This window comes from Schistocerca serialis, chromosome 8 (assembly GCF_023864345.2).
Source record: "Schistocerca serialis cubense isolate TAMUIC-IGC-003099 chromosome 8, iqSchSeri2.2, whole genome shotgun sequence".
NCBI lineage: Eukaryota > Metazoa > Arthropoda > Insecta > Orthoptera > Acrididae > Schistocerca > Schistocerca serialis.
In genome coordinates this window covers 339,601,792-339,628,742 of record NC_064645.1, presented here as the reverse complement: position 1 = coordinate 339,628,742, position 26,951 = coordinate 339,601,792, and the positions used below count along the sequence as shown (strand labels likewise).

Below are 26,951 nucleotides of genomic sequence, written 5' to 3'. Positions count from 1 at the left end.
GTTATCCGTACCAACAGCTTCTCTTTTTACAACGACTGCTCGTAGAAAAAAATAAACAGTGAGTCGTTATAGCAACAGCCGTGTTCAGGTTCTTATGTGGCTCCTTGATTTACAATTTCTGTACGTTAAATTTTACTGTCTTGTCATATTTACTACGCCGGATCATGTTGCAGAATAAAATAATTTAAGGAGGACAACAAAGAATTGTAGCTGATAGTGATCTGTATAAAACCAGTCTACAGATATTAATAAACACTGAAAGCAGAGTGTCGGTCAATATTCGTACAAGGATCAGCTTTTAAGTTGTTTTAAAATTTGTCCATTTGTTGTTGTTAAAGCAACAGCAGCTCGAAAACCGGCTGAACAGTTCATTTACAATGAGCCTTTAATAAACCAAGCATTTGTGAGAAAATGCAAACATCGTACGAAAGTTTCTGTTGGATGTCTTTTTTCAGTGCCTGAAACCACCCCGTTCAACACGTGATAATCAATCTGCTTCAGAACAGACCGTAGTACGTCCAATTTTGCATAAGGATTTAACTGTGACAAGGGTCTGTTCACGAAGGGTATCGTACAGTTTAATGGAAGATCAAAAACACGCTCGTGTCGACAACGACTGAGAATATACAACGACTGAGAAAATACAACATCCGTATACAATACCGTAATGGGAGACGAATTTTGATTCTTATTCATACGAGCTGGAATTAAGAAGGTACCAAGTGTCTAGGTGCTAATAGACGAACCGGAGACCAGCAAAAGTGATTCGTTTGCGGAGCACTCACGAAAATGATCGCTTGTTTCTTTAATTTCACAGGTCATATCGCGACCTCTATGATGTATACTAATTAGCTAACCCCGCTCACGGCGCAGTATTGCAACTGCAGGTTGTCTATCCAATGGCTTTCAGGGGCAACAAAAATATGATTTTCAGTATTTCATATAATTATCGACCGAATTTAAACTGCTGTCATAACCTGCGTATTAAGAGATATAATCTTACGTTAAAGGTTCAACAACGTAAAGCAAGTATTACATTACACACCGTTTATGTGTCTTGAGGCAGTCTTAACTCACGGCGCGCAATTACCCGGACTTATTTTGATCCAGTATTTGAAAAGAAGAACCCTTAACGATTTACAACAAACTTCACACACAATTTCAAACCTATTCGAATTTTTTCTGGCTGACATCCTTCACAAGGGGCAGTAATGAAAGGAAAAAGTTTACTGCTAACTACATCTTCGTTGTTCATGCAGTAAAACATCAGTTTCAGGCATGATGTTTTAATTTATCACTTCTTAAATTCTTAATCTATTCGCAACACATTTCACAGATAGTATCCACATATACCATTGCATGTACCTGCAAAATTATAGCGCTGCATTACACTGCAAAATTATAGCATTGCACTACATAGAGTTAAAGAGATTTGGCGTCATAAACATTGAGATGCGTGAAGCAGATGTTTTATACACGGGGGTTCCATTCCTTAAGCAATTGGGGGAGGGTAGATTATTGGTATTTTCAGAATTGGTTCGAACGCGTACAAAAGTACGAAGTTTAAAGACGAATATGTAGAGAAACAATGAAATGATTAGTACCTAAAAATACTTATTTTTCGCTGTTTTTTTTTCCCTAAACCGTGAAGGGCGTCTGCTGTATGCACAGTTTCTGTAGACTTCCTATTTCGTTTCAGACGGATAACACCAAAAGCCTTCAACAGTGCCACAGATAAACAGGCCAGATGTTCAGAGGCTGCCCTCCAGATGAGCTAAGTTGCGTCCCAACGAAGACAAGTCGCATCAGTAGCCTCCCTGAAATATTAGCCAATCTAAAGGAAACATGCAAAACGAGAAGCATCTTTCATTGGCCTAAGAGCCGCACGAAACCGGACATGACTGGTCATCAACTGGTTTCTCAGTCTCTTCCGAACAGGACGCTGGAACTGACAGTGACTCATAATACAACCTCTCCCACTGGATGATGTCAGTACAAGCACTTCAGCCTGTCAAGGGGAAGTAAATCGTGGATCAAAACTAGTTAGCATTAACGGAGCTTTTTCTCTTGCCGTGTTATCGCCTACTTTCAAAAACGAGCCAATCGGTGGCTCCATTGCCTGTCTCAGGCTGATAAGTCGAAACATCAGTTTAGAAGTACATAGCCACTGTTTTCAGTGTCATTGTCATCAATGTATCAGGTCAGCCGAAGAATACGTGTGTCTCGGTAGTTCCATGGATGAGACTGTGTCTACAAGTCCTTTGATTTAGGGTTCAAACCCCAGTCACCATTTGTCCACTTCTGGCAAGGATTTCCGTATGCAAAAAATGCCGAGTTGCACTGTCATTCGTGGGTTCTGTTAAACTGTAGGTCCCGACCATAACTGGCTGATTGAGTCAATTCGAAGACTGGAATAAGATAATGGCAATAGGACCATGCTTCGTAGGGCATTGAGTTGTTCGAAACAACCTTCGAATTGCATTATATAGTAAACAATACACGGTGGCTAGTACGGAGCGTCCTAATTCAAGAACATAAGCAGTAAGAACATTTTCAGAAGTTGCGTAAATTACGACGAATCAAAAGCATTTTAAACAATTATGTGATCTATTCACTGTACATAAAGAACAAATAACGCTTTTTCACCTGTCTAGTCGCCACCTACATACAACAGATAATACAATCAATGGATCCCATTTCATTATCTCATGCCGACAACATAACATGTTAGTTTATTGTATCACTTTTTCACATTAGTGATTGAACGAGGTTTTTAGTGATTAGCCACAGTATCTGTAAGTAATGCGCGATGTTTTTGAAAACAGTTCGTAAAATTTCACCTTAGGGAGCATTAATTATGTCTTCACAATACGCTCACTACTGTTATTTCTAACAATCTTATGTAAAAGTTACCTAGTTGACCACATTTAATTTTTCAGAGATTATTTACCAAATATGTATGTAATATGCATAAGAACACTCGTCCAAACTAGTCTAATTTCTAATAAAGGATTTCTGAATTTGTCTTGTAATTTTGAATTCTTATAACGAAAAGAGCCCATACATATGGGTCGAACATTTGACATCAGGCTTCGCTACTGGTTAATCTGTTTCCACAACCTTTGCTTCGTATTAATTCACATTCGTCGACTTCGACAGCTTAGAATCATATCGCACCTTCCAACCTAACCCAAGACCTCGGGTTATCCTAGAAATAAGTTGGCCGCCAACTTTTCTGCAGGAGCCACTACTACATTCTAACCAAATCGTGTAAATAATTTGGTTTGCTGCAGCAAAATCGTCGCGTACTGACGCTCTTGGCATTGAGAATTTTATGCAACTCTTCATCAAAGTCCTACCTTACTACATGTGAAGAATATTAGAAAAGAGAACAATCTGTTACGACGTTCCTTTATAATATGTAGCTGTATGGCTGTGGAGGCTGAACACAGGGCAGATGGACACGAAGCGCTAAGTAGCCATGGAAACGTTGCTATGGAGAAGGCAAACGAAGACGTGCTGGGCGGAACGGAAAGATTTTTTGGGTAGATGAACAGAGGAGCCTCACAGCAACTATCCAAGAAATGACAAGGAAACCTTTTCGACGCTTATTTAAATGAAACTGAGTTTTAACAAATATATTGGTAGTAAAAAATTTGGGAAAGTAAACCAAGCAAGAAAATGGTAGAAACTCTCTTAGAAATGATAAAGTGTCAAAATAATCAATAAATGAAGAGGATTAGTGCAGAACTGAGAAGTTGTTTCACGATAAGGTACTGTATAGCCTTCAGAAGTATATGACGGATTGCGAGACGTAAGCTACCCCGAGAAAGCCTACTTACAAAGTTTCGGAAAATCAACCTTGAAAGATGACTTCAGGAATATAGTACAACCCCTACGTATCGCTCCCGTAGAGATCGTCAGGACAAGAATATATTAATTACAAAGTGCACGGAGACATTTAAAAAATGGTTCTTTCTGCGATCCATGGGTGAATGGAAAGGTGAAAACCCTAATAACGTACCCTTTACTTTGCATATCAGAGTGGTTGGCAAAGTATAGCTGTAGATGAAACTCTCCGTCACTGTGCTTCGTATATTCCGTCTTCCGGCGTAGCACTAGCGGCATACTCCGTCTCCCTTTTCTTTATTATGTTACGAAAGCACATTCCCTCTAATTCCAAGTAGCAACACTTTCTTGTTCTCGAGGTAAACCACTTATTTGGTTTTTTCTTTTCTTTTTCGTTTCGAATTTTATTGGAGGTTCACACCACACACACATTCGAAGTGTCACTAAAATCTTTGTTTCGGCAACACTGACTTTTTTTAACGATGTTTTGTCTCGTTTCGTTTCATACAATATGCACGCAGCACGACACACACCCAGTCGCTTCCTCGCTGGCACATCCTGACAGCGCCGCAGAACGGGGAAGTCCGTGGCTAACCTACCTTTAACCTTGTCACAAGCTGAGGATGATAGCAGCGCCGAAGTGGCAGTTCCCTGAAGCACCGCGCCGCGCCGAGTGCGTGTCGCGCGGACTGCCTACTAGTCTGTGGACAGAGGAGCGCGTCAGCAAACGTACTGCTCCGCACGGCTTCCAGCAGGCAACTGACTGGCCGCAGCGCTGGCGCGCTCCTCGCTCCCCACCGCTGCCTTCCACCGCCGCCACGGCTACGTCATCGTGCGCTCAACTGACTCACCGAGCCCGCGATGTACTCCTCGCGCGGGCACCGCCACAGGTCCTGTGAATTACGTCACGAATGTTTGGGAGTCCCGAGCTGACCCTGAGACAACCATCGAAGACTTTAGGGCCGCTCACACAGCTGCTGTTTATCTTGGAGTTTCTTGCCTCGGTTGACACTTCTTCTTCTTTCTTGGCTCTACAGCTCATGATGAGCCTTGGCCTATTCTACAACTTCCTTCCATTTCCCTCGGTTCTTTGCCAATACTCTCCAGTTTCTATAGCCCATCTTCCTAAGATCTTCGATTACTCCATCGTCCCATCTGGCTCTTGGTCGGCCACGTCCTCTCTGCCCTCCTGGATTTCCTTGTAATATTCTTTTTGGTAGTTCTGTATCATTCATGCGAGGCACATGTCCCGCCCACCTCAGTCTGGATGATTTCACAATCCTTCTGATGGGTTGGTCTTTGTATATGTTATACAGCTCAAGGTTGTATCTCCTCCTCCATCTTCCTCTTTCACAGATTGGGGCGATAATTCGTCTAAGTAACTTTCTTTTAAATGCATCCAGTGTTTCTATATCTTTAGTTGTTAATGCCCACGCTTCAGAGGCATATGTAAGCACTGGACATATAAGTGATTTATACATAGTTAATTTTTTGGTACGAGTCAGGAGCCTTGAGGATAGAATTCTTGTTAGGGTAAAATAGGCTCTGTTGGCTACTATTAATCTCTGCTTAATTTCATAGGAGATATCATTTAGATGTGTAACTGTCGAGCCTAGATACTTGAAATGTTCAACTCTCTCAAATGTATAATTGCCCATTGTTATTGCATTTGGCATATTTTCTCTATGTGCTTTTCCACCTGTCATGTATTTTGTTTTTTGTTCATTAATAATTAACCCCATGTTCCTACTGGCCTGTTCAAGAGCTGTAAATGTCTCTTCCATTGCTTTTTGGGTTCTTGCTAATATATCTAAGTCATCTGCGTAGGCCAGTATCTGCACTGATTTGTAGAGGATCAAAAAAAAAAAATGGCTCTGAGCACTATGGGACTTAACTTCTGTGGTCATCAGTCCCCTAGAACTTAGAACTACTTAAACCTAACTAACCTAAGGACATCACACACATCCATGCCCGAGGCAGGATTCGAACCTGCGACCGTAGCAGTCCCGCGGTTCCGGACTGAGCGCCTTAACCGCGAGACCACCGCGGCCGGCTGTAGAGGATCGTTCCCCTATTCAGAAGATTTGCGTTTCTGATCACCTTCTCCAGGGCGGCATGCCAATGCATCCCCTTGTCCCACTTCATTTTTAATACTCAATGTGTTGGACATCGTTCCTCATATTCTTACACTACCTTGTGTTTCGCTCATTGTTATTCTCACCAGCATTACCAACTTTCTCGAGATTCCCAGTTCATGTAGAGGTTGATATAACTGCTCTCTATTTGTGCTATCATAAGCTGCTTTAAAATCTATAAAGAGGTGATGCGTGCCAACTCCGCATTCGTTTGTTTTTTCCACGATTTGTCTCAAGGTGAATATTTGATCTATAGTTGACTCCTCAGGAAGGAATCCGCATTGGTATGGCCCCGTCTCCCTCTCTGTGATCGGCAGTATTCCGTCGAATAGTATATTCGAGAGTATTTTATATCCCAAATTAAGTAGTGTGATTCCTCGGTTGACACTACACGAGAACTTTTGCCCAGACAGACTTCTCCTCTGCTTCTTCTTCTTTAAAGTTACGCATCTCTCTGATTGGACTGAAGAGATCCTAGCAAATGGAACAGAGCATCTCATTAATAACGGAGAGAAATCCTCCGTCGTAAAACTATCTTCGGAAGTACCTCAAGGGGCTGTTTTAGGACCATTCTTCTTCAGTGGCTCTATACTTCGTAGTGATATTTTGCCTCTTCAAAGATTTTCCGCCACAAGTCTGGATTCTGCGCTAGTGGTTTCCATTTCCTGTATCCCATTCTCTTTAGGTCCTTTTTACTCCGTCTATCCACCTGCTTTTCGGCTGATAACGCCCTCTTTGCCATTCGGAATTTCTTTGGCCCTCTGTATAACCTACCCGTTCCATATACCTCCCCACCTCAATATTGCTGACATTACTATTTCTGATAGTTCATTACATATTGCATAACACACGGTTGCACAACCTACCTCCTTGGCAGCGGATGTGTATTATTCCGCTGAATAACTTTCTGTCAAAGGGACCCTTCATGCTGATGTTCCTTACCGTCAGTGGCCACGTTTCAGAGTCGTATGTGAGTACTGGTCTCATAATTTTTTTGTAGATCATTAATTTAGTGAGGCGGGATGCGAACCTCGAAGGAAGTAGCTTTATTAGATCAAAATGCGCTCTACTGGATAACACTAGCCGTTGTTTAATTTTGGGCGAGATATCGTTGTTTTTCGTGACGGTCGATCCCAGCTATTTAAACTGCTCGTCTTCTCAAATTCACAACCAGATACAGTTACTGGTTTCGACACGTTTCCCATGTGTGCTCTTTCACAGGCCCCACATAACCCTAGTCTGACAACTTCAGGAGAAAGTAATCTTCGATAATGTGTTGCCACGTATCATAGCTCGATGAAACTTGGACCACACATAGAAAGAACTGGTACAGTGTAGGTACAGAAGGTAACTGAAAGAAATGCACAATAAGCCGAACAGAAATGACATTTTTATATTACTGGCCATTACAATTGCTACACCACGAAGATGACGTGCTACAGACGCGAAATTTAACCGACAGGAAGAAGATGCTGTGATAAGCAAATGATTAGCTTTTCAGAGCATTCACTCAAGGTCCTCGCCGGTGGCGACACCTACAACGTGACGACATGAGGGAAGTTTCCAACTGATTTCTCATACACAAACAGCAGTTGACCGGCGTTGCCTGGTGAAACGTTATGTGATGCCTCGTGTAAGGAGGAAAAATCCGCACCATCACGTTTCCGACTTTGATAAAGGTCGGATTGTAGCCTATCGCGATTGCGGTTTATCGTATCGCGACATTGCTGCTGGCGTTGGTCGAGATCCAATGACTGTTAGCAGAATATGGAATTGGTGGGTTCAGGAGGGTAATACCGAACGCCGTGCTGGATCCCAGCGACCTCGTATCACTAGCGGTCGAGATGACAGGCATCTTATCCGCATGGCTGTGACGGATCGTGCAGCAACGTCTCGATCTCTGAGTCAACAGATGGGGACGTTTGCAAGACAACAGCCATCTGCACGAACAGTTCGACGACGTTCGCAGCAACATGGACTAACAGCTCGGAGACCATGGCTGCGGTTACCCTTGACGCTGCAGCACAGACAGGAGCGCCTGCGATGGTGTACTCAACGACGAACCTGGGTGCACGAATGGCAAAACGTCATTTTTTCGGAGTAACCTAGGTTCTGTTTACAGCATCATGATGGTCGCATCCGTGTTTGGCGACATCACGGGTAACGCACAGTGGAAGTGTGTATTCGTCATCGCCTTACTGGCGTATCACCTGGCATGATGGTATGGGGTGCCACTGGTTACACGTCCCGGTCACCTCTTGTTCGCATTGACGGCACTCTGAACAATGGACGTTACATTTCAGATGTGTTACGACCCGTGCCTCTACCCTTCATTCGATCCTTGCGAAACCCTACATTTCAGCAGGATAATGCCCGACCGCATGTTGCAGGTCCTGTACAGGCCTTTCTGGATACAGAAAATGTTCGAATGCTGCCCTGGCCAGCACATTCTCCAGATGTCTCACCAATTGAAAACGTCTGGTCAATGGTGGCCGAGCAACTGGCTTGTCACGATACGCCAGTCACTACTCCTGATGAACTGTGGTATCGTGTTGAAGCTTCACGGGCAGCTGTACCTGTACACGCCATCCAAGCTCCGTTTGACTCAATGCCCAGTCGTATCAAGGCCGTTACTACGGCCAGAGATGGTTGTTCTGGGTACTGATTTCTCAGGATCTATGCACCCAAATTGCGTGAAAATGTAATCACATGTCAGTTCTAGTATAATATATTGTCCAATGAATACCCGTGTATCATCTGCATTTCTTCTTGGTGTAGCAATTTTAATGGCCAGTAGTGTATTACACTGAAGCCACCGCAGTTAATGATGGTCCTCTGGACATTACAAAAAGCGGGACATGGTTCTTTCAATAACGTGGACGACTGTGATTGACCTGCAACGTGCTCCCACGCTGGCCACGAGGTTGATAAGAGGTTCTTATGTTGGGGCTTTCCATTGCTCCACCAGTGCGTTTGACAACTGTCGGAAGGTCGTAGATGCTTGTGGACTTGGTGGAATACGTCTCCCCAACGCATCTCTCAAATGCTTATTGAGGTTGAAGAACTCCTCCACTTGCGTTCTTCGATGTGGTCGCGCATTGTCATCCAGGATAATGAAGTCAGGGCCGAAGGCGCACCTGAAAAGACGCGCATGGGGAAAGAGTACAGTGACAATTCCGTTGACTGATGGGCGTACGTGTCCAAAAACTTGGAAATCAGACGCCTATAGAACGGTATGCCTCCCGACACCATAAAATGTGGACCACCAAAACGATCATGTTCGTCAGCGTTCCTGCGTGCATTATATGTTCACGCGTCTCGCCATATGGAGGCACATCCAGCAGAGTCGAGCATGATCGTTTTGGTGGTCCCACAGCATTTCATTCCTAAAAGAGAGAAAATCTTAGCCGTAAAAGTAATTTAGAGCGCACCATAAAGTACAGGATGTCTCAAAAAATGTCCTAGCACTCTGAATGAATATAAAAACTTTATTTACGAACGTAGAGACAAGTTTAAGGGCTTGAATTACAGAAGAAGAATGTACTTAAAGAATCACGTTCACAAATGTTCAAATTGATGATGGTCATTGTCCAGACAAAGCTGATAACGCGAACCAATGGATTCACCTACGTTACCACAATGTTCTTTTGGAATTTCTCGACATCGTCGTTCAGTTTCTGACTCCAGTGCATCAGTTGTTCTGGGTTTTGTCCAATAAACTCTGTCCGTGAGATATCCCCATAAAAAGAAGTCAATTTGCGTGACGTCTGGGGAACGCGCAGGGTATTCAGTGCTACGTCTTCCTTCAATCCATGTGACTGAAGAAACTGCATCGAGGTGAGCTCTTACGTTGCAAGGATAGTGGGGAGGTCCTCCATCTTTCTGAAACTAAATCCCGTCATCACTAGACCTCTCCTCAATGAAAAAAATGCCAGACCTATGATGCCAAAAGCTGATATTGCGCACCTGGTAAGTTTAAATGATGTTCAAGTGTAACATGGGGATTTACAGCACCCCAGAAGGTACAATTATGGCGATTAATTATGACACACATCCATGACCGAGGCAGGATTCGAACCTGCGACCGCAGCGGTCGCGCGGTTCCAGACTGAAGCGCCTAGAACCGTTCGGCCACACTGGCCGGCTCTGAGTGTTACAGGACAATCGCAATTCACAATATAGATAAATGGCCTAGTGAATAACGTTAGAAGTTCCGTGAGTTTCAAACCTAGCTCTGCAGTCTGTTACCATCCCATAAACGAACAGAGTAAGCCAGACTTCACATGGTCGGTGCTTGTGGAAACCATGTTGACTCCTACAAGGGAGTTATTTAGTCTCCAGAAGAGTCATCATGACAGTGAAACTGATAGAGTTTTTGTATGATGGGTCACTGTGTAACTACGAATATGAAGATGGGCGGCACTGTCTTCAGCTGGTGACGGGCGTTGATATATATCAACGGGGGAAGCTGAAAATGTGTGCCCTGACCGGGACTCGAACCCGGGATCTCCTGCTTACATGGCAGACGCTCTATCCATCTGAGCCACCAAGGGGACAGAGGATAGTGCGACTGCAGGGACAATCTCGCGGACGCCTCCCGCGAGACCCACATTCTCACTTTGTATGTCCACACACTACATTCGTAGTGTCTCATCCCAACACACTCATTACTCGTGGGAGACATTCTTACCAAGTCCCGTAAGAGTTCGGGGAATATGTGTGCATCCGCACAGAAGAAGAAGGTCATGGCCGGTATTGCCAGAACTATAACTTAAATGGATATGGAGTCTGTTCTTTCGGACATCTCCGAAAGAACAGACATCATATCCATATAGTCACATAAATGTGACCACAGCCTATGTTCGACGTCAGCGAGGAATAATCATTCAGAGACAGCAGGTGGGAGCACTAGGAATGAAGGGTATACAACACATGTCAGGTGAACGCGGAAAACAGTGCAGTCGTTGTCGTAATGTGGAAACGGAGCGATTTACATGACGTCGGGACCGAGCGAGGTGGCGCAGTGGTTAGCACACTGGACTCGCATTCGGGAGGACGACCGTTCAATCCCGCGTCCGGCCATCCTGATTTAGGTTTTCCGTGATTTCCCTAAAATCGCTCCAGGCAAATGCCGGGATAGTTCCTTTGAAAGGGTACGGCCGACTTCCTTCCCTAATCCGACGAGACCGATGACCTCGCTGTTTGGTCTCTTCCCCCAAACAACCCAACCCAACCCCCTAGAGCCATACATGACGTCGGAAAGGTCGTGGTCATTGGCTTTCGGGTCGAGGGTGGAAGCATTTCCGAAACAGCTAAGTCTGTAAACTGTTCGTTTGCCGCTATGGTTAAAGTAATACCGTGCATGGCAAAATGGCGCTAGTGAAAACTCGCTCCGAGGCAACTGTGTTGAACCATGGGCCCACAGATGACAGGGATAAACGATGGCTGCAGAGAAGTGTACGGGCGGATAGACGTGCAAATGTTGACCAACTGACCACCCAGACGAACCAAGGGTCTTCTCAACAACCGTTCAGCGAACGTTGCCGCTTACTACCCTCCGTGGCAGGGGCCTGGTTCATGCAACCATGCTGACTGTTGTTTATCGTCGACGCGGGCTAAAATTTGCACGCCAGTACCACAACTGGAAGTCTGCTGAGTGGCGACAGGTGGCGTTTTCAGATGAATCACTTTTTATGTTCCATCGGACAGCGGGCAGATGGCCTTTGGCGTGTACGGGGTGAAACGTGTGAAAGCAGCCACCACCCTGCTACAATCTGCTAGGGGTCCAGGCCGGAGGGCATTCCCTGGGTCCTCGTCATTCTGGAAGGCACAGTGGATCAATGAACAAGTCTGCACCTAACCTTGGGGCCATATCCAACTCTACATACATCTGTTTTTGTTCGGCAAAATGGTATCTGACAGCAGGACTATGCAACGCTCACACAGCTTGGAGTGTACATGTGTGGTTCGAAGAGCATCAGAATGAGTTTGCTGTATTCCTCTAGCTGTCAAACTCACAGGACTTAAGTCCAGTTGAATGTCTGTGGGACCACCTCGATTGGTCTGTTCTCTCCATGGATCCTCAACCCAGAAACCTGGTTTACCTCGCCTCTGAACTGGAATCGGCGTGGCTCAACATCCCTGTCGATACCTTACAGAACCTCAGTGACACTCTTCGTGTACGTTTCGCAGCTGTCCTTGCTGCAAAAGGTGGTCATTCAAGCTTGTAACAGGTGGTCAAATTAATGGGACTTGACAGTCTATATAAATGGCCCGGGAAGCTACATGAGTCTGTTTGCGGATACTGCTGTTGTACACAGAGAAGCGCATTTGTGGTGAAAAGCAGAGGGTTCGAATGTTGGCAAAGGGACTCGATGCTAACCATCTGCACGTAAATAGGGGGAATGAAATATTCTGGTATGATCAAACGATTGCCGAACAGTCACTGAAAACAGTAAATGCATTAAATATCTGGGAGTATGCGTACGGAGCGATTTGAAATGGAACGATCACATGACGCTAGCCGCAGGGGAGGGAGGTAACAGCCCTCGCTGGAAGAATTCCTCAGGAAGTGAAAACCGCGCACAAAAAAGGTAGCTTTCTAATCTCTGGTTCGTCCACTAGTTGAACACTGCTCGTCATTCAGGTATCAGTAGCATAAAGGACCGATAGAGTAGAGTAGAGAAAGCAAAGAAGAGCAACGTGTTTCGTTACAAGTTTGCCTAGTAAGAGCGAAAGCGTCTCGGAGAAGCTCATCCAAGGACAGTGGCAGACGCTACAAGAGAGCCGTTGTGCGTCACGGTGTAGTTTGTTATTATGATTCCGAGAGCGTTCGTGCCTATAATAGTCACCCAATATACAGGACGAGCATAAAGTCTTTCACTGATTACAAAAAATTATTTCTAGGTAACTATGGTAGGTACACCTACCCGGTTTTTTCCAAACTGTAGCTTAACCCATGGAATTTTTCTGGATACACTTCTGCAAAAGAGTCCCATACTCGGGGTCAAGGGGGATCGCCCTGCCTCCCCAAGCTCTTAGAGAAAGAAAAAAAATATAGTTTACTCATGTGTTTTTCTTTCGAGAAAATAATTTCAAAATTGGTTATTACGCAGTTTTTTAACAGGGTAGGAACAGGAAAATGTTTATGGCTTGAGAGACAAACCGCCATTCTTCTTTCAAAATATTAAAAATACTCCACACCTCAAGTCCAGCACGCCCCCCCCCCCCCCGCGCCCCCTCCCCTCCACAGAAACTACCGGTACCATATGGCCGCCCTTGCGTCTACATGTGCTCTGACAGCATCTGATTTCGTTTCTGTCTCTGTTATTACAGGTAGCGTAATTCAGGAGTGGTGCTGTCACTTTGGGGTCTACACAGGAGAAAGCGCAACGAGTTTCATGGTTTCACGAAACACGATCGCGAGTTACAGTTCAGAGACAGTTCCCAAGCGACTATGGTCGAGATCCACCAGTCGTGAAGAGCATCAGTGGGTGATATTTGAAGAGTCTGGCATTACTGCTGACGTGGCAAGAAGCGCTAGACCTGGAGTGAGTGACGTTGCTGTTGATGCCGTGCTTACTGCATTTCAGCACAGTCCGGGGGAATCTACACATCGTGTTGCCAGGGAAGCAGGCATACCATAGAGTAATGTGTTGAAGCTACACCATTTCCGCGCATACAAAGGGCAACTTCTGCAACCTTTGCAGCCAGATCAGAGGCCCAGACGTTCTGAGTTTGCTAGGAACATGCTACCTAAATTATGTTCGTATTTCGATGAAGTGACTTTTCGCATCTCCGGGAAAGTAAACAGGTATAATGACCGAATCTGGAGATCGGAGAGCCCAAGTATCGTGGTACAACAGGTACGGGGAAGGCCGAAAGTGAAACTGTTGTGTGGCTTAATGCAGAATTATTGGAGCGTTCTGTTTGATGAGCACATCACTAAGGCAACAGCTATTATAGACGTGTGGGAATTTTATGTTGCACCCCAGTTACAGAAATTTCAGCCGTGGGCAGTGTCTCGACAAGGTGGTGCACCGCAACAATCGGCGCTATTTATTCGCCAATTCTTGAATGAAATCTTCCCCGAGAGATGTTTCGGTAGAGATGGTCCAACATCGTGGCCATCACGTTCACCATACATAGCTCCTCTTGACTTTTCTTGTTGAGTTAAGGATAAAATGGACACTTCCCAAGTTCCTTAAGTGCAAACTCTGATGGCATGTACGTTGTAAAGGCGGTGATGTATGTATATGTTGCCAAAGATGTGGACAGAAATTGAGTATCACCCGCGTTTTTCAACCTTTCTTCCTTCGGAGCAATCCAAAGTAAGTTTCAAACTTCCGCTACACCCTTACCGGTGATATTCTTCCTAAGTACAAAAAAGCAAACACATAAAGTGCATACCGTACACATTTTTAGTATGGAACGTCTATTAAGATACAAACTTGACAAAGTTATAACTCCAAGAAACGGTTTGGCGATAAATTTTGTGTGTTCTAAATATTTTACCCGCGGAAGATTAAAAAAGTTAACACTCTCGCAACACATCTGACGTGTATTCACTGCACACCAATGTGTCACGACAAGGCAGTTGAGAAACTGTGGCCTACAAGTTCTACGGACAGCAAACGGATCTCAGTGGAAACGTACCCATAAAAAACTTTATGAGCTAGCTGCCACTTGCAAAATCTCGCATAACTGTATTTAGTGTAGTTCCCTAGAAACAAATTTTGACAATCAAGGAAAGACGTTATACCCACCCTGTATTGCTTCCTCATACGTTTATCACGCAGACGATGAAGGTAAAATCAGAGAGATTCGAGCTTACACAGATGCCTACCAACAATCGCTCTTTCGGTGCACCATTCGCGATTGGAACAGGAATTAGGGAACTGACAGTGCCTAGTTAGTTAGATAGCTAGTTAGTTACGTGTTTCATAAATAATTTGAACGATTCTTTTATCGAAATGATGTGGAATGAGTCAGTTTACAGGATGTGTTCACATGATAAGTGTTAACACTAATTAACGCATTATTATTTTAGTCCTACTCACATCAAGTACACTTTTAAACAAGTATTCTCTTTCCTTTTTTTTTTTTTTTTTGCTACCAATTTTTAAGTAGAGATTCGTCAGTGGATTGGAAGGAGTTTTCTAGGAGAAATAATTTTAAGTTAGATTTAAAACTTGCTTTTCTACCTGTCAGATATTTTATGTTACTTGGCAAATGATCAAAGATTTTTGTTGCTACATATTGAAATCCTTTCTGAGCCACTGACAACTTTAATAATGAGTACTAAAGGTCATTTTTCACTCTAGTGTAGTAGGTATGTACGTCACTGTTCTTCTCAAACTGTGACAGAGTATTGATGACAAATTTCATTAGTGAGTGTGTGTACTCTGAGGGCGCAGCTATAATGCCTAGTTCCTTTAAGCAGTACCTACATGGCGTCCGTGGGTGAACACCAAGTATTATTCATACTGGTCGCTTTTGCGCAATCAATACTTTGTTTCTAAGTGATGATTTACACGAGAAAATTATTCCGTAAGACATTGCTGAAATACGCAGAATATGTCTGGAGGTTAATTCGTTTGTTTCCAAGATCAGCAATTATGTGAAGAGCGAAAGTAGCCGAAAAGAATTGTTTGAGAAACTCACTAATTTGCTTCTTCCAATTCAAGTTTTCATCAATACGTATTCCCAGAAATTTGGAGCATTTTACCTTATTCACTGGCTCATGGGCTACATCGGTTGTTGGCATGGCTATTTGTTGTACAGATCTGAACACAGTGTATTTTTGCCCAAATTTATGGAGAGACTATTTTCTGAGAACCACATGTAATTTCTAGGGAAATGTCATTTAATATCTCTTCTGTGGCTTTCCCTCTAATGAGATTTATTATAACAGTTGTATTGTCTGCAAAACTTGGCCGGCCGTTGTGGCCGAGCGGTTCTAGGCGCTTCAGTCTGGAACCGCGCGACCGCTACGGTCGCAGGTTCGAATCCTGCCTCAGGCATGGATGCTTCTGATGACCTTAGTTAGGTTTAAGTAGTTCTAAGTTCTAGGGGACTGATGACCTCAGATGTTAAGTCCCATAGGGCTCAGAGTCATTTTTTGAAAAAATTGTTAAATCTGCTTTTTGAGTGTTAAGTGGACGGTCATTCACATATAAAACGAAAAGGAGTAGACTCAAAATTGAATCCTGTGGGACTCTCTTCGCGATTTCTCCCCAGTCACTAAAAGTTTCTACCCTTCCGACATTGTTTGTGGTACAAAAACACCTTCCGCGACACACCATAATGTGGCTTGCGGTCTACTGTTAGTGTTACGCTGTAGCAGCGACGAATTCGTGTGAAGTCGACTGGTCTCTACCTTCCGGACATCTGGTGGGAGACTTGGTGCTGTGTGGAGAAGCCAACGTCGAGTTGTGTGGCAGACGAGCGGGATGTGGGTCAGGACGACTTCCCACGTACGGACCTGGCTGCTTTAGGAAAGGCGAGACGCGGCTCTCGGCACGCACCACGCACCGCCGCCGCCCACGCCTTCCGTGCAGCCCACGTGGGCGACGGAAGCGCTGCGTTCGCACACCTCCTTTCAGAAACGCACACGACGCAGTCCTGGCCTCAGCCAAGCGATTGCAACTTGCTACCTACTGATATCTGCACCATTAACGTCCAGCGACTCAACCGCAATGGTACGAGTTATAGACTATGGGACGAATGATGAGTATTGCCAGTTAATGTGACCAAGAAGCAGTTGTCGGATGTGGTGTACGGCCAAGGGCATACGTAGAGTCATGGAGGCCCTGGGGAAGTTCAGGGGATAGGAAAAATAATGTGAACAGCTGTAGTAATGGGATGGTTGTGTTTGACAGTCAACAACGCAGGTAAAGCACGTGTCACGCTGGGCTGTGCGTGTTCACTACGGACTGCGCATCAGTGCAGGTTGTTTGCGAGCAATGCACTCTTCGTATTTGCATTCAGAGGCCAAGGTCCACGTGCAGTGGATGACCTAACAGAGTTCCAAAATGGGGCAGATTGTGGGGCCTCGATAAGCTGGAGCATCAGTCACCAAGACAGCCAACTTATTGAATGTTTCGAGAGCAACTGTTTCGACAGTCATGACAGCCTACACAAAACGTGGAAAGACAACATCGTGTAAACGTAATAGTGGTGACAAATCAAAACTAAATCACAGAGATCGTCGTACGCTAACACGAGTTGTGTCAAAACAACACAAAACTATGGCGGCTGAAGTGACTCCAGAGCTCAACAGCCATCTTCGAGACCCCTTATCTGTCGATAATGTCCACCGAGAACTCTATTCGTGGACAGGCAGCTACACCAAAACCATTAGCGACGGCAACTAACGCAAAGAAGCGTAAAACATGGTGTCAGGAGGATAAATCCCGGACGGCTGAACAGTGGAAACACGTCATGTGGTCCGACGAGTCAACGTTTTCGTTATTTCCAACATCGGTCCGGATGTACGTCTGGAGAACGCCAAAAGAAGCTACAATCATGATTGCATGCTTCTAACGGTTAATCATGGAAGTGGAAGCGTGATGGTGTGTGCAGTCATATCATGGTATTCTGCTGCTACCAACATTACTCTTAACGGCCGTGTTAAAGCCAACGATTATGTGAACATTTTAGGTGATCAGGTCCACCCCATGATTCAAATGTTGTTCCTCAACAATGCCATATTTCAGGACGATAACGCACCCATTCACACAGCCAGGACAGTACAATCGTGGTATGAGGAGCATGCAGCTGAACTGCAGCGTCTTCCCTGGCCAGCATAGTCCTCGGACTTGAACATTATCGAACACTTGTGGACTGTATTGCAGCGCAGACTCCGGAGCAGATTTCCGCCTCCTTCGGAGTTAGAAGAGATTCTGACCGAAGAGTGGCATAACATTCCACTAGAGACTATACAATCGTTATATGCCAGTATACCAAGAAGAATCGCAGCTGTATTATGGGTGTCCAAATGGGGTGTCCAACCCCTTATTAATAAACCATTTTCAAGTACGTACAGATGTTCACATTATTATGCCTACCCGCAGTATATAAAGTGGGGCTCCTTCCTTCAGGCCTACCCTCATCCCATCCTATTCCTAATTCAACAAAACGTCGCCCAAACATAGTCTTTCATAGTCCCTCCCCCTCCCCCCGCCTCCACCATTCCCATCATATACATAGACACTACATTACAACATTACCCCGTGCTCTGCTACCACATGAGTAAAAAAGTGAAACAATTAAAAAAAACTAAAATCAAACCGTACAAGTGCGAGTCAGACTGAGGTTTCCGGACAATCTTAGCTACGTGTAATTGCGTGTGGCTCAGTTCTTTCTATTTGTCGTCACTGCGGTGACTTGTGTATTCCTAACCTACCCTGTTTGTCCAACCAGGGGAAGCGGACCCACATTTTAAAGTAGAATCCAAACCACGAGTTGTTTCTGGCGACTCCTCAAGTCGTTGACAGATGAAGACTGAAAAATCCGTTGTCCGACTGGAATTCGATCCAGCGATTTCACAGTTTGGAGGCACGCACTTAGCCGCTACATCACCAAGCCTAAAACTTGTTTTGATTGTTCGTCTATAGATTTTGGTGAGTGAGTTTGCGAGTACAATCAAATGTGACATACGTCGCCGTATCTTTTGATTTTAATGAATTAGAAGCTTAAATGTTTTGCATCACCAAGACACTATTGATCTTAGTATTTGACACAAATTTCAACTTGATACCTATGCCCGTTCCTGAGAGACTGATGGGCAACAAAGTTGTCCTGTAAGGATTCCGCTTGTACCTGTTGAGTTTCGGAATCCTAAATAACAAAATTTTATTTTAAATGCCTTGGTTGAGTTAAACATAGGGGAAGGCGGGGCAAGATGGGGAAGCTAACTTTAAACCCTTACAAAAGGGACAAAAACAAACAAATTCAAGTAGGTTTGATTATCATTTGTTTATTTAACCATTGAATTACAATAGCATGCAAAGAAACCTGCAAACTTGTTACATTTAGTTAGAAATATCACGATTTGAAACATAAACTACCAATTCCCCATCTTGCCCCATATGCGGGGTAAGATGGGGAACTAGCATGAATTCATCTCTGAAGCTTAAATAAGGACTGGAATAACGAAATCATGTGACGATAAGGTTTCGAAACATGGTTCTGCGAATTGTAGAATCAGGTATTACGTTTTATTTAGGCCTCACATAGTTCACAAGTGTGGACAGCCTCGTCATCATCACTTTCTGTCCCTGCACAAGTGTGGTGGGCACCCCGACGCTGAAACACAGATTTCTGTGGCACGTTGAACTGTCGAGCAGCCCTGAAAGAACCCATATGACCTTCCATTACAGCATTTACAGCGCCTTCCATTGACTCCAATGACCAATCTTGCCTAGACGTTTGTCGCCGATTCTTGCGAACCATCTGAAATAAAACACGTGGAACGTACTATTGAGTCAGATCATTCCTGGTAATCTATATTATACAGTAAATACCAAATTTCCAATAGTCAGTCGTTAAAGCATGGCAAGAATATTGACTTTGCACGTTTTGTGTATTTTTATTCACCATATAGCCTAAGGCATACTTTGTAATTAATTAGGAAAGTGTTGGAATAACGAATACCATTCTATTGACAATTGTATTCAACGTATAATGTACGTGTTCAAAACCCGCAGCGGGGTAAACACATGAGACGATAAGAACGTAATGGTTGGACAAATAGTATGGGGTAGACGGTGAAGCTCCCCATCTTGCCCCACCCCTATTGCCCTCTGCCATTCTGTCAGGTTATATTACGCCTACATGAACACTATGCAGTGAACATTGACCACTGACACAGCAGTTTACTGTTAATAAGACGTACTATTCAGTGCTATATATACAGTCTGGACAACTGTTCACGAAACACATGTTTTAGGACCTCGAAGGGTGTAAAACATTGCAAATCAATATAACAATTGTACGTACCTTGAAAAGCTCACAGAAACCGCCGCGAAACTAAGGTTCAGCAATGTCAACACACTGGGGCCTGTGTATTGATGATGTTGACGTAGCTATCCACAGATGCCAATACTCTAACTGTAGCTTATAGCCCTTCCCCGTCTTACCCCACCTCCCCGTCTTGCCCCGCCTTCCCCTAATTCATACAGTTTCTCCACGATTTATCCATAAATGAGAAATCTGTTTATCAGTGCATCATTGCACATAACAAGTAATGCACGCCACCCAAAGTACATTTTAATTGAATACAAGACCAAACTCTTTTCTATCAAAATCTTCATTTAGCTAATAGGACCATCTTCTTGCATTCAGAATAAAAACATAAAAGGCCGACTAGATAACTGAATATTCTAACAAAAAATAATATCTAATACTGTTCTGCAAAACAAAATAAGAATGAATAGATAATTTCAAAGAAGTCCTTAACTTTGACTATCCATGTAAAAAAAAAAAAATAAACTGCGAAAGAAATGTATATTCTTTGTGACTTACATTTTTGACTTACTTTCTCCTCTTTTTATATGCATTACTTTTGAAAAATCAACATTTCGTGCTCTTTTATTTTCTTCGTAACTTAAACAGAGTGTACGGAAATTCCGTTAATACTCCTAAGGTTTGTAGAGAGGAGTGGGTACATAATATTTTGAATAGGAATCCATGTCCTGAAACGTAAAGTTTCCGTTCTACGACGGTTCCAATTCAGATGATTAATTCATTATTACCCAACAATTCGAAAGGAAACCTAACGAAACAGCCATTTGTCATCTAAGCACATTTGTTTGTATTAACACAATTATTATGTGTTTACATTGCTTTAAAACAAAAAAGAACGCAGCATACTGTACGTACAGAACGTAATGTTAAAGTGTTAATACAGACAAATATGCTTAAGTGATAATTGGATGCTTCATTATGTTTCTTTCTAAATGTTACCTAATAATTTTGCAGCGTCGCGCCTAATTCAATTCTTCAAGCAGAAGTGTATGAGTTAAACCTTCGAATTGAAAGCTTGTAGAACGGAAACGGTACGTTTTCGGATATGGGTTCCTATTCAAAAGATTATGTACTCACTCGCCTTTCCAAATCCTAGAAGTTTGTTACGGGAATTTCCGAACACCCTGTACATCTATATCTTCATCTGTACACGGCTAATAACTCTAAGCCGAATAGCAGAGAATACATTTTACTGAGCTGTACGTTTAAATCTTTTCCTCTTCCATTCGCAGAAGGAGGGTAGGAAGAATGCATGCTTTTGCATCTCTATGCGAGCCATTATCGTCATAATTTTACCTGCACGACCTCTGCGGGATAGACACGTAGTGCTGAAGGACATTCGTGATTTCTACGCTAATGAGTCTTGGCGTTTTCCAAGCACTCGTCGAAAGATGTACGGCGTTCTGTCAGTCATAATTTTGCAACGTTTCTGATGCACTCTCTCGCCTGTCAAATAACCCTGCGACAATTCACGACACCTTACTCCTTTTTATAGTACTTCCAAACCACGTAATTATTTCTGACCTATTGTAGTATGTAAATATTTTTTTAAAACATTTGTGGCTTGGAAAAAGAGCGCTCAGCTTTTGCTACAGGCGTGGCTTCTGTTAGATACATCAGGACGGCTTTAAATAATGTTCGTATCTCCGTGAGCTGCGCTGGAAACAGAGGAGAAATGTAATGAAAACATGTCTTTGAGAAACGTAAGTGCTTCATTTTTAAAACCTTCGTCACAGGCGGCAAATACATTATGCTTCTATAATATATTTCATTCCTTGAAGCGAGTATTTAAATTGCGAACAAATGTTGTCAGTCATTGGCTTAAAAAGCGTCACATTAATCCTTGTTACGGGCTCTGGCAGCCTCTGGTTCTCACAGTGCTTACAGAGTTTACACTCAAAGGCCCATACTTCACGGATGGTAAAAATTTCATTAAGCAGTTTGCCGCATGATCGTCTGATGCCGGCTATTTCTGAGAGCAACCGAGCGACATGTCCATCCGTCCATCCTCATTGAGGTTTTCCTTGATTTCCTCAAAAATCACTTGAGGCAAATGCCGATATGCTTCCTTTGAAAAGGACAGAGCGTATCTCCTTATCCATCATACTGCTACCCGAGTTGACGCACCTTCTCTTATGACCTCGTCATCGACGGCGCGTTAAACTCTGATCTTTCACCTTTGTTTCTGACAGCGCTCTTCCTAAGAAGTCATATGCAATAGCAATGCCGTGCTCTGAGACTATTAATTCTTTTTGATGGTTTATACTGAACCCTGAAACAGTGAGATTTTGTTTTCAAGAACTATTGATACACTTTGTTCGTTGCATTTGTTTCTCTTACGAATTATGTTTCTCAGAACCTTAAGAATATCAGGGAATCCCTCAGTGTGTAGATGATTTACTTCCTACTAACCCAACGAAGCTGGAAAAAAAAAAAAGTTGGTTCAAATGGCTCTAAGCACTATAGGACTTAACATCTGAGGTCATCAGTCCCCTAGACTTAGAACTACTTAAACCTAACGACATCATACACATAAATGCCCGAAGCAGGATTCGGACCTGCGACCGTAGCAGCAGCGCGGTCCCGGACTGAAGCGCCGAGAACCGCTCGGCCACAACGGCCGGCAACGAAGCTGGATTTGGTGTCTTTGGCGTTACATTAAAAGTATTCATGCAACAAGGTTTCAAATCCTACCACTTTAATATGCCACCAGCACAAAATTTGTAGATGCTCTCAACGGTTAGAGATACAGTGCTGTTTTTTATGAGCCTCGTAGCCCTACAACACCATTAACGACTACATTTAAATGTGACTTTTTTTCTGGCACGCCATTGTACATGCCACTTAGGACGGATCCTCTGTCATAGTTTTGGCCGAATCACTTGCTTACATATAGCCCATTTCGCTCCTTATATTCAATTAACTGACGATGTTTTATCTAATACAGGTTGATCTGGACAAAGGAGGTAAATGACTCGCGTATCTTTACGGCAGAATGATTTCCAAAACAATCTTTTGTTATTTTAACGTAGCAGAAGACTTCTCTTGACTGGGTGACTTTAATAAATTTTCAACTTTTCCTTCCCACTCAATTTTATCCTTCTTTTCCAATTATTTTTTTAAATTCCAGAGCCGCCTTATTCTCGAGGGTATTATCCTGGTAGTCCCAGCCTAGCTGCACCACTGCTATTATCGCTGGATAGTTCCCTTGATTGTTGGATGATTATTTCCCGCATATCATCTGGGAGTAAGCAGCAAATCGCGGCGTGCCGCACTTCTCAACAATCCAGGGGCCTCTGTAGCGGCCCACGTCGTTGCTTAGCAGCAGTCTGAGGCCAGTCGATTGGCGAGCAGCATTAACGTGTTCATCCCGTCAGCTAAACCTTACGAATACCATCTGACGCAGTAAAAACACGGAGCAACGATAGCCGTCAGAAGGTAAGCGATGATCGAACATCAACGCAGATCGATTGAACTTGCCCTGCACACGCATAATAGAAATTCTCATAGGCATGTCTATTTAATGGACACGAAGTTCCTTGACACTGCAGCTATACTTAGGGAAACTTGATTTGGAAACCCGTCAGTTGTTCAAACCGTTTATCAAGATTTATCTGAGGTAGTTTTTACAGGAGGAACATGAATTTTATGAATAGAATTACCGCAAAAGCGGAATATTATAAATTACACATTGTCCTACAAAGTTCCATGCTAAGTGATCTCTGCATTCGCTCGTATGGACATTGTTTATACACGTCGAGTGTGTCTCCATGTGATTTGAAATACGCATTTTCCATGGACGGATCATAAGAAATAACACATTTTTCTAACTATTTATGGCGAATATAGAGATATTTCAAACTTTAAGCAATTTTTTAAATCAGAAAACTAATTCATGATCATAGATGTGCTATTAATGGAATCAAATGCGACCTGATTACGTGTAATTAGATAAAGCAATCAGCTTTCGTCTTTGTGGCAGTGAAGTTCCTATCTTCAGTCTTGGCTTCTCGTCTCTCTTTTTCGCTTCCCGAGCACGGGGTGCCGGGTTCGATTCCCGGCGGTGTCAGGGATTCACCTGCCCCTAGACGACTGGGTGTTGTTGTGTCGTCTTCATCATCATTATTGATCCCCATTACGGTCAGAGGAAGGCAACGGCGAACCACCTCCATTAGGACCTTGCCTAGTACGGCAGTGCGGGTCTCCTGCATTGTTCCCCTACGCTCTGTTAAGAAGAATGGGACTTCATTTTCATTTCTCCTCTCTCTAGTACTGAATCGGTAGAGGTCGCTGGAATTCGAGCTGCTATAATTTGTCGATTCTTCTCGTTACCAACATTGGCGATTAAACTATACTGTGCGTGATGGACTTCACATTAGAGTTGTCATTGTCTGATGTGTTTCATTTCGGTGATAAATAACTTGTAGCAGTATCATTTGTATATGACTTCTTAAGTCCCCACCTGATCTGACATAGCAAATATTAATCTTTCGCTCTTAGAAGATTCTCGGAGCTGTGGCTGATGGAGTAATTGTTTATTTAGAAGTCAACGACTGTGTGACTTGTTTCCAGTGGCTACCGGTCTTAGCTTTCAGTATTGTGTGCGAAGAATCTATCTATCGAACTTATAAATAAATTTAAACAATATAATTTTCAATTATATATAACATTTCTGTGAGCTTTAACTCCGCATCTTACGTCTGCATTAGTTTACGAGTACATAAGATGTGCTGAGCTCGATGTCGTTATCTAGCTAAAGTTGATTAAATGATTCGCATGTCTTTACATCAGAATGATTTCCAAAACTGACTTTATTTTACTGTGGGGTAAGATCTTTTCAGGGCAATGCCCTGGCTGCCCCAGGATAGCTACATCCCCAAGTCGTGTGTGTATACATAAATTTATTTATAGTTACTAGTTCTAATACACAAGGTGATTCAGCTGCCCTGCCGATAGGTTCTATGCAATCCATAATGCCCTCAAAAGCCATGTGTGAGATTTACATATTCTCACGCTCGCTACGTACAAACTATTAGTCCTAAATAAAAAAATGAACAGGACTCTTAGTAGGAAATTTAATATACTTAAATTTTGTACTGCGATACGATGTTGCTGGAGGCCATTGTTTCCGAGTTATTCATGAAAAACTCATTTGAAGGTCACTTTTGTACGTTGAATAATTCAAAAATTACTGCCTCTAGGTAAAACGTATCCCAGTACAAAATTAAAGTACATTAAATTTCCTACAGAAAGGCTCTGTTGATTTTTTCTGTAGGACGTATAGTTTACGAGCAGCGAGTGAGGAAATACGAAAATCTCTCACGTGTTATTTGAAGGCATTGAGGGTTGCATAAAACCCACGGGTAGGAGCAGCTGAATCACACTGTATAAAGTCGAAAAATCTTTGTGGAAAGGCTCTATGCTTAGTATGCTGAAATTTCTTCGAAGTTCTTTTTGCTGTATTCGCAGTGAAAATGCAAACATATTCATTGTTAAATGTTTTCATTATACACCTCCAACCATGCACCGCAAGCCACCATAAGTTGTGTGGCGGAGATACTGTGCGTGCCACTGTTATTTTTTCCTTTCCTCTTACAGCCGCGAATGGTCCGGGGGATGAACGACTGTTAGTAACCCTCAGTGTCAACTCAAGCCTCTCTGACTTTATCCTCACAATATGTTCGCGAAATATGCGCAGGAGGAAGCAATATGTTAGATGACTGTTCTGGGAAAGCATACACTCGTAATTTTAACAGTAAACCACATCGTGATCCATTACACATTTCTTGTAGCATCTGCCACTGGAATTGAATGAGCATCTCCCTGACTCTCCCATGCTCATTAACTGAACCTGTGAAGAAACCTGGTTCTCTCCTTATTACCTTCTCGATTTCCTCCGGCAATCCTATCTGGTACGAATTCCTGACTGAGGAGCTATTCGTAAGTATGTAGATCAACCGAGCATTTTGAAAAGCTACTTCCTTCATGAGGTAATTGCATTTTTCAGGGTTCTCCCAATGAATCTCGGTCTGACATCAGCCATTCCTACGATTAATGTTGTGTCATTCTTCCACTTTACGTCGCTCTAGACGGATATTCATAGATGTTTTAGCTCTGGTATTATTTCATGTGACTTTTCGCCAAAAGTGTGTCTTTCCAGTCTATTTATGCACAATACGTTACATTTACTTACTTCCAGATTCGATGTAAAGTCACAAGGTTGTAGAACCATCATGGGAACTCTAGACTTGTCTGCTTCTAAGCTTGATTTATTAAAAGATACACATGTCAGAAAAATAAAATAAAATGTGCGTGAAATCTTATGGGACTTAACTGCTAAGGTCATCAGTCCCTAAGCTTACACACTACTTAACCTAAATTATTCTAAGGACAAACACACACACCCATGCCCGAGGGAGGACTCGAACCTCCGCCGGGACCAGCCGTACAATCTATGACTGCAGCGCCGCTAGACCACTCGGCTAATCCCGCGCGACTACACATGTCAGATGCGAGATCTACATCTACATCTACATCTAAATGATTACTCTGCAATTCACATTTAAGTGCTTGGCAGAGGGTTCATCGAACCACAATCATACTATCTCTCTACCATTCCACTCCCGAACAGTGCGCGGGAAAAACGAACACCTAAACCTTTCTGTTCGAGCTCTGATTTATCTTATTTTATTTTGATGATCATTTCTACCTATGTCGGTTGGGCTCAACAAAATATTTTCGCATTCGGAAGAGAAAGTTGGTGAGTGAAATTTCGTAAATAGATCTCGCCGCGACGAAAAACGTCTTTGCTTTAATGACTTCCATCCCAACTCACGTATCATATCTGCCACACTCTCTCCCCTATTACGTGATAATACAAAACGAGCTGTCCTTTTTTGCACCCTTTCGATGTCCTCCGTCAATCCCACCTGGTAAGGA

General features: G+C 43.2%; 1 protein-coding gene and 1 non-coding gene across 2 annotated transcripts in view; both read right to left on the bottom strand.

Moving 5' to 3' along the window:
• LOC126416479 (uncharacterized) overlaps positions 1–4,601 on the bottom strand; it is a 60,757-nt gene extending 56,156 nt beyond the window's left edge. The window contains exon 1 of the mRNA XM_050084217.1: positions 4,449–4,601. The gene's annotated coding sequence lies outside the window, so the exon portion shown is untranslated. The remainder of the gene's footprint in view (positions 1–4,448) is intronic.
• Positions 4,602–10,463: 5,862 nt separating this feature from the next.
• Positions 10,464–10,537, bottom strand: Trnat-ugu (transfer RNA threonine (anticodon UGU)). The gene has a single exon. It is a non-coding gene; the product is annotated as a tRNA-Thr (tRNA).
• Positions 10,538–26,951: the final 16,414 nt, after the last annotated feature.